Source organism: Nuphar pumila, chromosome 6, assembly GCF_984573655.1.
Source record: "Nuphar pumila chromosome 6, dmNupPumi1.hap1.1, whole genome shotgun sequence".
Taxonomy (NCBI): Eukaryota; Viridiplantae; Streptophyta; class Magnoliopsida; order Nymphaeales; family Nymphaeaceae; genus Nuphar; species Nuphar pumila.
In genome coordinates this window covers 119,713,104-119,724,251 of record NC_143254.1, presented here as the reverse complement: position 1 = coordinate 119,724,251, position 11,148 = coordinate 119,713,104, and positions in this window count along the sequence as shown.

Genomic DNA, 11,148 nt, shown 5'->3' with positions numbered 1-11,148 from the left:
TGAACTACATAACTTAGTATGCAGTAAATGGTGAATACTTGAAATAAACTGATACACAAATTAAAGGTTATGATAAAATTTATGACATGATAGAAAAACAACCTTGTTTGCGAATAGCCTCATGATAGGGATATATCATAAAGGAGAAATCCAACTAGCGTATATAAAATAACATAATGTCATGAGTGCAATACATAATGCATTAGTTATGATATAATGTGGGTGTTCGCCCCATATGACCAAGTGAGAGATGTTGGATACTGGTACGGATCTAGTGTGGCCAATGAATCTCACATAGAATCCAATGACCCACTTGAGTAGTGGGTCATTGAGATATACACCACCAGGATAGTGGTAGGCCCTCTTTACATTAGATTCCAACATGAAGTTCACATAAAATATATGTAGACTTCCTCATTTTGTTCAAGTTTAACAGGAAGTTCACATATAATTTGTAACACCCTAAAATTTATAAACCAAAAATACATGATTTTTTTATACAATACCATATATATGGCATTGCTCTATCCAAACTAAGCTATAGGGAATCAACTTGTGCACAAACACTAGCGTTTAATAGTCCACTAGAATTGAGTTCTTGGGCATACCGACTTCATTTCATCATCACTCCAGCTAATTCATCAAGTCTCAGTAAGAACACAATAACAACTCATGCATGTATGAAAATCAAGAATACATGGAACCAAACATCATTAAAAACATGTATACCGCATATAATCATTACAAGGCATTCAACTGAACATACATAGCCAATACTTTTATGCAATGTGCCACAAAATAAGAACAAGCTCATGAATATCCATCTGAATTATTAACACATATTTTTACATAAGTTTTAACAGAATAAATGTATTCAAGTGTACGGTCTTTATTTCTCTTTTCACCACTCCTGCAAGCAAACACAGAACACACCATTATAGCAGAGGAGATCACTCAGGTGTTTATTATGCTATGTATTTTAATTTCTATAAATGACTTACTAAACTGGGTTTCTACTAAGAGCAATATAATGACCGAGAGAGACCCCACTAGTAGAGGCAAACATGATGAATCCTAACAATTTTGTAGAAGACATGAACCCACCACCTAAGATATAATTGATAGTCCACCCCCTCTAACTCTGATGACCTAGGGACCAATGAGATGTTCTTGCTCTCAAATTAAGAATCTCATAAGTAAAGAACTTAACATAACTTGTTGGGTAATGCCCTGTGTGCCCAAGGGATATTACGAGAATTAAATTAATAATGCATATTAATTAAAGATGAAACAAGTTACACAAAATTGAGAGTCATGCTCTGAAAGATGGGTGACCATTTAATGTACTCAGCTCAATGAGTGAGTCAGCACCAACCTCGTGGATGTTGTGTTGGAGGCCATGGTGGTTCTGCTAGGCCCCGTCCTGGTCACTGAGGATGGACCAGTCCCTAATCACAATGACTTAGGGGATGAGGACTCCTTTTTAGTTGGAAGTTCTGGCTACGTACACTAGTGATAGAAAATTACAACTTTTCAAGGAAAAGAATGCCTTGATGAAGGGTTCTGAACTCCTGGTGTTGGCGAATCCGAGTTTTGCTTGAGGGATAATAAATAAATATGCTAAAAACACAAATGTGTGAATATATACCCCAAGTAGACTGGTGAGCCTAGAGCAGCCTAGAGAGTGGTGCCCCTGTGAAGAAGATTATAATAAAGAGAAAGGTAAATTTAATGCATCATGTAAAGAGCAAAAGAAAAAGATAAATGAAAGATCAATAAAATATGTTCATGCATGTGTGATTTCAATCTCTTAGAGGTTGAGACGAGTATTTTTTGTAGGAAGTCAAAAGTTTAGACTCGTGTTAAGCCACAAACTTAGGTTGAGTCCGGTTAGTCTAGTGACCTAACTGTGTCTGTTATTGTGGGATGAATAGTCTTGTTCGTGCTGAGACATGTGATTAGTCTCACTCCTGCTTATTTTCTCCTTTTCAAGTACTCGTGAAAAAATGTGCATCGAGGTGATGGATGTTGAAGACTCGATCATCCCCTGGATTTGATTCTGGAGTCTTCTATTTCTGGGACCACAGTTACCTTTTTGTACGGTTTTGTATATTGGGTCGATTATGTATTAGGACCCTTGTTTCTTTTTGTTTTGTTACCCCATGTTGGGTGCATTCATTTTGTAAACAATATTGATTGTTCACCAAGTTTTTGTTTAGGTGAACATTGTTTTTAGAAAAGATGAATTTTGTATATAGCTTGAAACTTGCAGTATTCAATGAATGAAATTATTTTGTATTTTTCTATTGTGCAAAGAATTCCCTTGTTATGAATGAAGTTATTTTCCATCTTGTTGGTTTTATAAAGAAAATCCGTTGAAGTGTATTTCTTTTATTGTGTTTTGAACAAAAAAAACGAAAAAAATGGCCTGATTTTTTAGAGCATTACAGTCTTGGAATCAGAGTAGAGTTCCTAGAATAGTCTAAGATCATATCCAGAAATTTGAGATCCGCATTCTGCCAACCGCCTTACCCTGTTTACTTGGGTAGTAGTTTGAGTAGGGATACTTTATGAACAGTGATTGCTTGTTTAAGTTGTATGTCTAAGTGAGTTTGTGCTCACTTGTGCGTATGTGTAGCATTGTGGCCTCGTAATGATTATATCTTATTTTTGTATTTTTAAATATTGATGTGCAAAACCCATAAATTTTTAATATTTTGTGAAAAATAAGAGTGAATTTAATGTTGAAATATTATTTGAACTTAAGATGAGATTAAATTATAATTTGAGCTTTAATTTGAATTTAAAATAAATTTTAAATTAAGAATTTATTTCGAATTAGGTTTTGATTTTTAATCGGATTTAATATGAATTTATGTTGGATTTAATTTAGGTCTAATTTTGGAGTTTGTTGCGAATTGAATTTGGAGTTTTAATCTAGTTCGAATTTGAATTACTCATTAATTTGAATTTGAAATTTAATGTAATAGCTATGATTTTTGGTAATTAATAAATAATTAAATATAATTTTTTATATTTAATTTAGGTAAAATATAGAATCTTAATTAATGCTAAATTGAAATTTAAATTGTGTATTAAGAGTAAAAAATTAATCAAGGGATGAAATTAGGTTTAAATTCAATGCTAAATTGGATTTAGATTATATTTAGAATTTAATTTATTTCAAGTGAATTTGCATTAGGAATTAATATAAATTAAATTTAAGAAAAAACTGGATTATTATTTAGATATGGATCTAATTTAGAATCTCTTAAATAGATTTGGATCTCAATCAAATTTAAAATCCAAAATAAAAAAAATCCATATAAAATTTAATTAGGCAATTTAGTGGAAAGAAAATTTTAAAATTAACCAAATTTTATGGAATTGTAGGAGTCTAATAGGGTAGGACACCCCCTATGTGGGTCCATCCTATGTGGCACCTTCCTATATTGAAATTTTTGAAAATTTTAAGAAGAAAATTTACTTGAGCCTAAAGTTAATAAATATCATAAAGTTGCCTAATTAAAAATTTAGGTTATTAAGCAATGAAATGAAGCTTAGAACTCTTTGCCTTATTAGATTGGAAAGAGGACTTCTAGGGTGGGACGTCCCTCCCTAATAGGCCCTCTTTATGTGGCTGGAGCACCTAAAAAAAATAAGATAAATAAAGTCACCATGTTACTAAAAGTTTAAATAAAACCTAAGACTAAATATCTCAATTTTTTTTTTCTGATAGCATTAAATAACGCTGGAAATAGGATGAAAAAGGCAAGAAAGGGAATAGGTCTAGTCTCAAGTTAAGTATAAAAGAGGTCACACGCCCTCCTTTCCTATTTGGCTTATTCTCTCTCTCCCTCTCTCTTCTCCCTAAGGGAGGGTCGACCTGCATCAAAGGAAGAGGTGAGGCTGCAAGAGGAGGAACCTACTGTGGGATCTGGCTCATGATTTCACTATGGTTTTCGGCTTTTTTAAGGTAGGGGTTCTAAACTGATATGGGTGAATTGGAATCCGTATGCACGAGCATAAGTTGGGTAAAATACCGTTATTAAACCCGCATATCAGTCCTAATAAAATTGGTACTCGTATTAGTTCAGATTTAAAATAAGATGATGTTTTTTTTTATTATGTAATCACGGTTCACCCGTATATGAGCCCACACATGTTGCATCATAACTAATGGTCATGTGAAGTCAATAGTGTCTTTATTATTAATAGTATGTTTTCCCATCATTATTTCACGATGTCTCTCTTGATTTGGAGGTTTTACCGGTTTCCAATGGGGGAGCGTAACCATAGCCTATTTTGGACATGTAAGCTATAGCATGCTCACATGACCATCAATCATGATAACTAAATATCACGTTGTGGCCATGCGCTCATAATGGATTGTATTCTATTTAATAAAGCATGTTAGACATTTGGGTATCATAAAAATCGAGTTATTTCATGGATTACCATTTACATTTGAAATCATGTTCAACTATGTTAACATTGCTGATAGTAACTATGTTTTTATCGTTTTTGCACTCACGCATATGCATGTCCATAATCATGCCCATGTAATATATATATATATATATATATATATATATATATATATATATATATATATATATATATATTGGTGGTGAAATCCATGGGTTTGACCGGTTTAGGCCTGCACCAAAATGCTGAAGTGGACCACACCAGTCCCCGTTGGGACAGGGCCTGATGGTTTTAAGTATCATAAAAAAAAAACTAATGTAGGTTGAAAAATGGGTCATTGGGCTCACATGAGCCATAAATGGATCTACTTAACGTTGGAATTCGTTTTAGCACAAGGAGACACTACAATACATGATGAACCCAGCAAAAGGTTTGAAAGTAATAGATGTCACGTACTTCAACTCGGTTGTTTCTCAATGTTGAATAAAAGGCCCAAACTGAACGATTAACTGATTACAGACAAGTTGATTCATGGGTCTGATCCAATTATGGATCATACCTAAGTCCGGATTCAAAATAGGTCAGAACAGTCCCTATTGGGACTGGGTCTGATCCGGTTCAATAAACCCGTTATTCTGTAAAATATATATATATATATATATATATATATATATAATAGTCGCATGACAATATGAATTTAAAGGACTGATCCAATTTTGGATCAGACCTAAAAATCGAATTTGAATGGGTTAGAAACTTAGAACAGTCCCCATTGGAACTGTACCTGTTCGGGTTCAAAAAAGAAAAGAAAAGAACAAATATGGAGGATTTAGTTCGAACCCACTAGTTAATTACACAGGCATACCCCCGGTAGGTGTCGAACTTGAGGCTAGGGGGTTCAGCAACTTCTCATAAGACCTACTGCCACTTGGGCGAGCCCAGTAAGCTTAGAGAACAACTGTTATAAAGTCAAGTAGTGAAAACTAATGAACTTAAGAATATGAGCAGATAGATTTGGCGTATGTTAATACGAGACCGAAAAGGAAAATTCTTTGTTTAAATCTATTGTACCCTACCTAAATTTTTACATAGGATATTAAATATAAAAATACTACCAGAGCAACAATCAATTAGAAAAGTAAGTATTGTTAATCGCAAATAAATCTATGGCGGCAAGCCATGAAAACAGAGAATGCTTCATTTGGAAGAACCGCAAGGCCACAAAGCATATATCAAATAGAAGAACCAAGAAACATGCATGCGTCAATAAAAGATGCATACATCAGGAAGCCTATGTTGCCAAGTACAAATAGAAGTCTGAAAAATGCATGCAATGTCAGCACAGATAAATGTCCAAACCATGGTTATTTTTTGCCCAAGTCTTGAAATCAAATCAAGCATATGAGGGTCAAATCAGCTAAGCAGTGGAATACATATTTTTTACTATAAATAGTCGCGGTATTTAAGTTTTTTCATAAATCTTGCGATATTTTGAAAATCTCACGAGAAATTACTGTTGTAAACTTTTAGGCAATTTCTCACGATATTATCGCGAGATTTTTCATAAATCTCCTGATATTTGTCACTATGCTTCCACCATCCTCTCCTTCTCTTCCTTCTTGGGAACCTTAGGGTTAGGGTTTCCGTACAGATGCAGAGAGCCTTCTAGAGAGAGAGAGAGCTTCGATCTGAGGCTAGTGAAGAGGAGGGCCTCTCCTATAGACAAGAGAGAACGATCGAACCGATTTTTTTATTTTTTATATATTTTAAAAATAAAATTCTTTGCCAACCCAAAAAATAAAATAATTTTTTTAAAATATAAAAAACATAATTTTAAACTATTCAAAAAATTGATAGAGTATAAAAAATAAAAAATATACTTATATGATGAGTTTGTCATTCATATTTTGCTATTATAGGTCTAACTTAGTCTATTCCATTAATGCCCTTAATTCCAACAGTAATATGGTATGAAGACCCGGATCCATATTTTATGGGTGCCTGTATTATATAGGTTCTTACCACTTCCAGATCGGCCAAAATCCAGCCCGTGGCTTGCTAATGGGTCGTAAGCCCATCCACTGCTACATTTTCTACAAATTTTTTTTTTTGCCAAATTTTCCTCAATCTTTTTCTTTTTTTTGCACTTACTCCCACCAACTGCTTTTTGTTTTTCCATAAAGGACCTGAAAACCATTCTCAGAATCAGAGAACTCGTCGCCTATGCATAGTTAAGCTCGGGCCGGCATGAGTTATTTATTATTTTTAATAATATAATTTTTTTTTTAAAATTAACTATTACATAGTAACTATACTACTTTACCCAATTAGTTGCATTAATTTTATGAAAACTAGAAAGATAATTAGTTGGGTATACCGGAAGTTGAAAACTTGTTAATTGTTATTATTTATAAATAGATTTGGTTCAGGCCAGGCCAGACCCGGACCGCTTTACATTGGCCCAACGGGCCAATGAGCTATAGACCATGGGCTAATCTTTAAATCTGAATCTGTTAAGAACTGGGTCAAAACCCGACCTGTTATTAAATGGACTGAGTTATCTCCGGGCCGGGCCACACTTAAGCCTAGTGCTGAGCTCTAAACGGGCCCAGGTCAGGCCGGCCCGATGCCCACCCCTACGGCTGAATGTATTTGGTCAAAGCAGTTAACACCGGGTCCCAACAGAGTTTCTGTAAAAAACGAGCAGAACTCAAAACGCCGTTCGGTTGGGACCGCAGTCAAAGTGACTTGCCGAGTTTGCCGGTTCAGCCCAGTGAGTGTGTCAAGCATGGACATTAGAACAAGGTCACGGTCAATGTGGTAAACCTTGACCCATAACAGGATGTCTGAACTATAATGGTGGTTTCTCCTCGTTAATTATATAAAATGACAAATTTATATGTGGATTAAATATAATTAATGGTGGTTACCCTATCATCCTTGGTCTCAGTTCCATATATCTATCAGCAACAACAATGATATTAATAACGTTAATTATTGTGATTATAATAAATAAGGGACAGAGACATGTCAACTAATAGAAAATTGGTAGAGAAATAAAGTGTTGCAGAGAGAGCACGTCTATCTCAAGATTGATCGTATTCACTAAGTGGCTATGGGACCAGATATTGACGCTCCACTATTTTTTTTTTTCCGGTTAAAAGAAAAGAAACCCCATCAAATCATCGGGTGCAATATGATTGCACAAAAATTGTGTACCCTCCATCAGGTCACGGGTCCCACACCTAACAGGCTTATCCCCCGAAGGCCAAGGGTGATCAGATGCTTAATGCATCACCTGATCTTTTCACCATTGATAAGCCTCCGATTGGTAAAATTATGGAAGTTTCCCGTCCATCGAATGGATCGGTCAGCTTCAACTAGGGGTGGCAAAATCTGACCCGACCAGCCAACCCGCTTCTTAGCTGGGTTAGGGTTTGGCTTAAACGGGTTCGTGTTGTAAACGGGTCAACCCACCTAACCCATTTATTAAACGGTTCGTGTTTGTGTTAGGGGTATGCCAACCCGTTTGACTCCTTTAATAAACAGGTTAGGCAGGCGGGTCAACCCGTTTACACAAACCCGTCAAAGAACATGAACTCAAGCAAGCTGACCTACAAGTCATCGGGTCGACCCGTTGTCTTCGTGTGATCACTGAGAACTGAGAAGGAGAAAAGAAAGATAAACTCGGGTTTTTATGCTTCAAGTTATCGGGTCAACCCATTTAATAAATGAGTCGCCGTGTCATGTAATTGTGTCATGTTGACCCGACCCGTTTATTAAATGGGTTAGCCGTGTCATGTAATTGTGTCATGTCGACCCGACCTGTTTATTAAATGGGTTAACCGTGTCGTGTCAGGTTACCTGTTTAATAAATAAGTCATGTTTGTGTTTGCCACATTCGACCCGTTTAATAAATGGGTCATGTTTGTGTTGAGGTATTCTGACCCACCAACCCGTTAACCCGACCCACCAACCCGTCGACCCGACCCGATTGTCACCCTTAGCTTCAACCTTGCTTCTACAGGATGTTAACATTTTCCAGTATGAACGGGTACGTGCTAAATGAGTTTTTTAAGTTTTTTTTTTTATTTCTGAATGAAATATATAGAAAAAGCGCATTGCACAAATGACATGGTGATGAGGGCGGGTTGCCTTGAGATTTGCTGATCCTAAAACACGCGGACACCTGAAAGTACCTTAAGTTGACGAGATTGAAACTTGTAAGCAGGAAGGACCTCAAGGGTTTTTACCAGTGGCCTCCCAATGTATTGCAAGGGATCTCGGATCCCAAATACATTGGAAAGTTGGATCCATTCGGATTCGGATTCAGGACCGACAAATCTTATAAATTTAGCTTCCTGAATCCTACCCGTTTGCAACCTTAGTGGTCACTAATGGGGTTTTCTCTTAGTGTAACAAAAAAAATAATGTATAAAATTATAAATTTTCCTTTTATTTTAAAAATATATTTAAAATATCAAAAAGTACATAAATATACACCTATATAAATGATTAAAAATATAAATGAATATTTAAACAATATATAGTTTGTTGTGTTGTGCCATGTTCTTAGCCCCAAATGGCGTGTATCAGTGACATGGTTTGCAAAAGCATAACTATGATACGAGCCCATGGGCTCTAAGTGCTTATCAAGGTGGGTCGGCTTAGGGATATCAGGATAAAAGTTCGATAGCTGAGCTGTGCATTTTTTGGCCACAAGGCCAAAGCCAAATGGAAAACTATCATATCAGTGGGTGGGAAGGCAGTGCTAGTAGAGTTTTATTTGTTTTGAAAAGCAAGCTGGGGTTAGGCAGATTCCACCAGTTATTATTCAATGTATCACTGGGTTTTGAACCTACAACGTCCCACCACAACGAGATGCATATTGACAGCTCCTACCAACCACGCTCCCCGTTGGTGTATTCATAGACAAAGGTAGAGCTGGGGGAGGGGGGCAGCTCCCGGCACAGTTAAAAAAAATAAAATAATTTTGCTGCAGTCTACCTTTGTTCAACAAGGAGTGCGTGTGCGTCATTTCAAACAATAAACGCTGGTGCATTTTGGTGAGGGTTATAGCCCAGCCCTGCCTCCCGACCCAGTTAAAAAAAATTATTTTCTTTTAAAAGCCGAGTCCTAACAGAGCCCTGATTCCCGAGTCGGATATCCAGCACCTAGCGAGGGCAGACACCCGCCCGTGCTGGATTTGACCCGTTTAACTTATTACCCCTCAGTCCCTCTTCTTCTTCGATCTTGATTTTAAGTGACCTAGCCCTTGCCCTTGTCTTCCCCAAATCCCCTGACTCCCGACGATCGATCCAACTTCGTCAGCCGCCCAGCTTCTTCTCCGACGTCGACCGAGTTTCTCCTCTGACGCCGGCTGCCCATGCTTCTCCTCCAAGCCTCTGGCGCTGCTCCCATGCTCCTGTGTGAGCGAGATGACGAGACATCGATCGAGCACGACGATGAGACACCGATCTTTTGGGTAATTTGACTAATCAAATATGTGCTATTTTGATTTAATCAAATTATAGGTGGATTGGAGTGGATTTAATCAAATCAACTCCAAAGTAGGGTTGATCCTGACCTGAAACAATTCACTGCATTTATTTTTTATCAAATTTTATTTAAAATAAAAAAAATAATTTACCCATTTTAAGGATAAATCCTATTTTTTGTTCCTGAATGAGCTCACGTGCATATATTCCTATGTATATATGTATATATTATATACATATATGCAGATGTCTCTTAGTCTTTTATCTCATGTTAATTGTTTGACTCACAAATTAAATTAAAGTGGAAGATGAATGTTGACTGTTGATGGTAATTTGTGTTTTTTTGGTGAAATGAATCTACTTTATCTACTCATTTTAGTTGGAACAAAGCTAGGAGAAGGTTGTGAATCAGTAACTTCCGAATTTTAGAATAAGACCTGATTTATGAATTATAGAATCAATTATCTACTTTATCTATTCAAATTATATAAAATTATAGAAAAATCCTGACTTCTAACTTGTGTTTTAATGTTCTCATATCCAAATTAATTATCTTTGGACAGTAGGAGAAGATTGTGAATCAGTGAATTTATTTAAAGGACAAGAAGATATATTTGAAGGTTGTGAATTAGTGAATATCGTTTCAGCAGTGTTAATTCTTATCTAGTTACTCGCCTAGTGACTTGTGAGTATATACTTAACTCTTATCTAGTTGCAAATTACAAATTTATTGTTGTTATTTGTCCTAATTCATACCCTATGTACAATTATTAGTTTATTATAGTTGTTAAGTGTTAATTGTTATAGTGTTAATTTGTTAATCGGTATATACTTATAGTGTTATATTGGTATTTTTTTGTCATTTATCACCAATTAGTAACTGTATCTGATTCAGTGTACTTGTGTAGAATTGTAATGATTAATTATGTAGATTATTGATAGTTTACGTGTTTGATTAATATTTTTATCACCAATCAGTAATTGTATCTGATTCGGTGTACTTATGTAGAATTGTAATGATTAATTATGTAGATTATTGATAGTTTATGTGTTTGATTAATAATTTTATCACCAATCAATAACTGTATCTGATTCAGTGTACTTGTGTAGAATTGTAATGATTAATTGTGTAGATTATTGATAGTTTACGTGTTTGATTAATAATTTTATCACCAATCAATAATTGTATCTGATTCGGTAAAAAATTTATACTTGCTTCTCT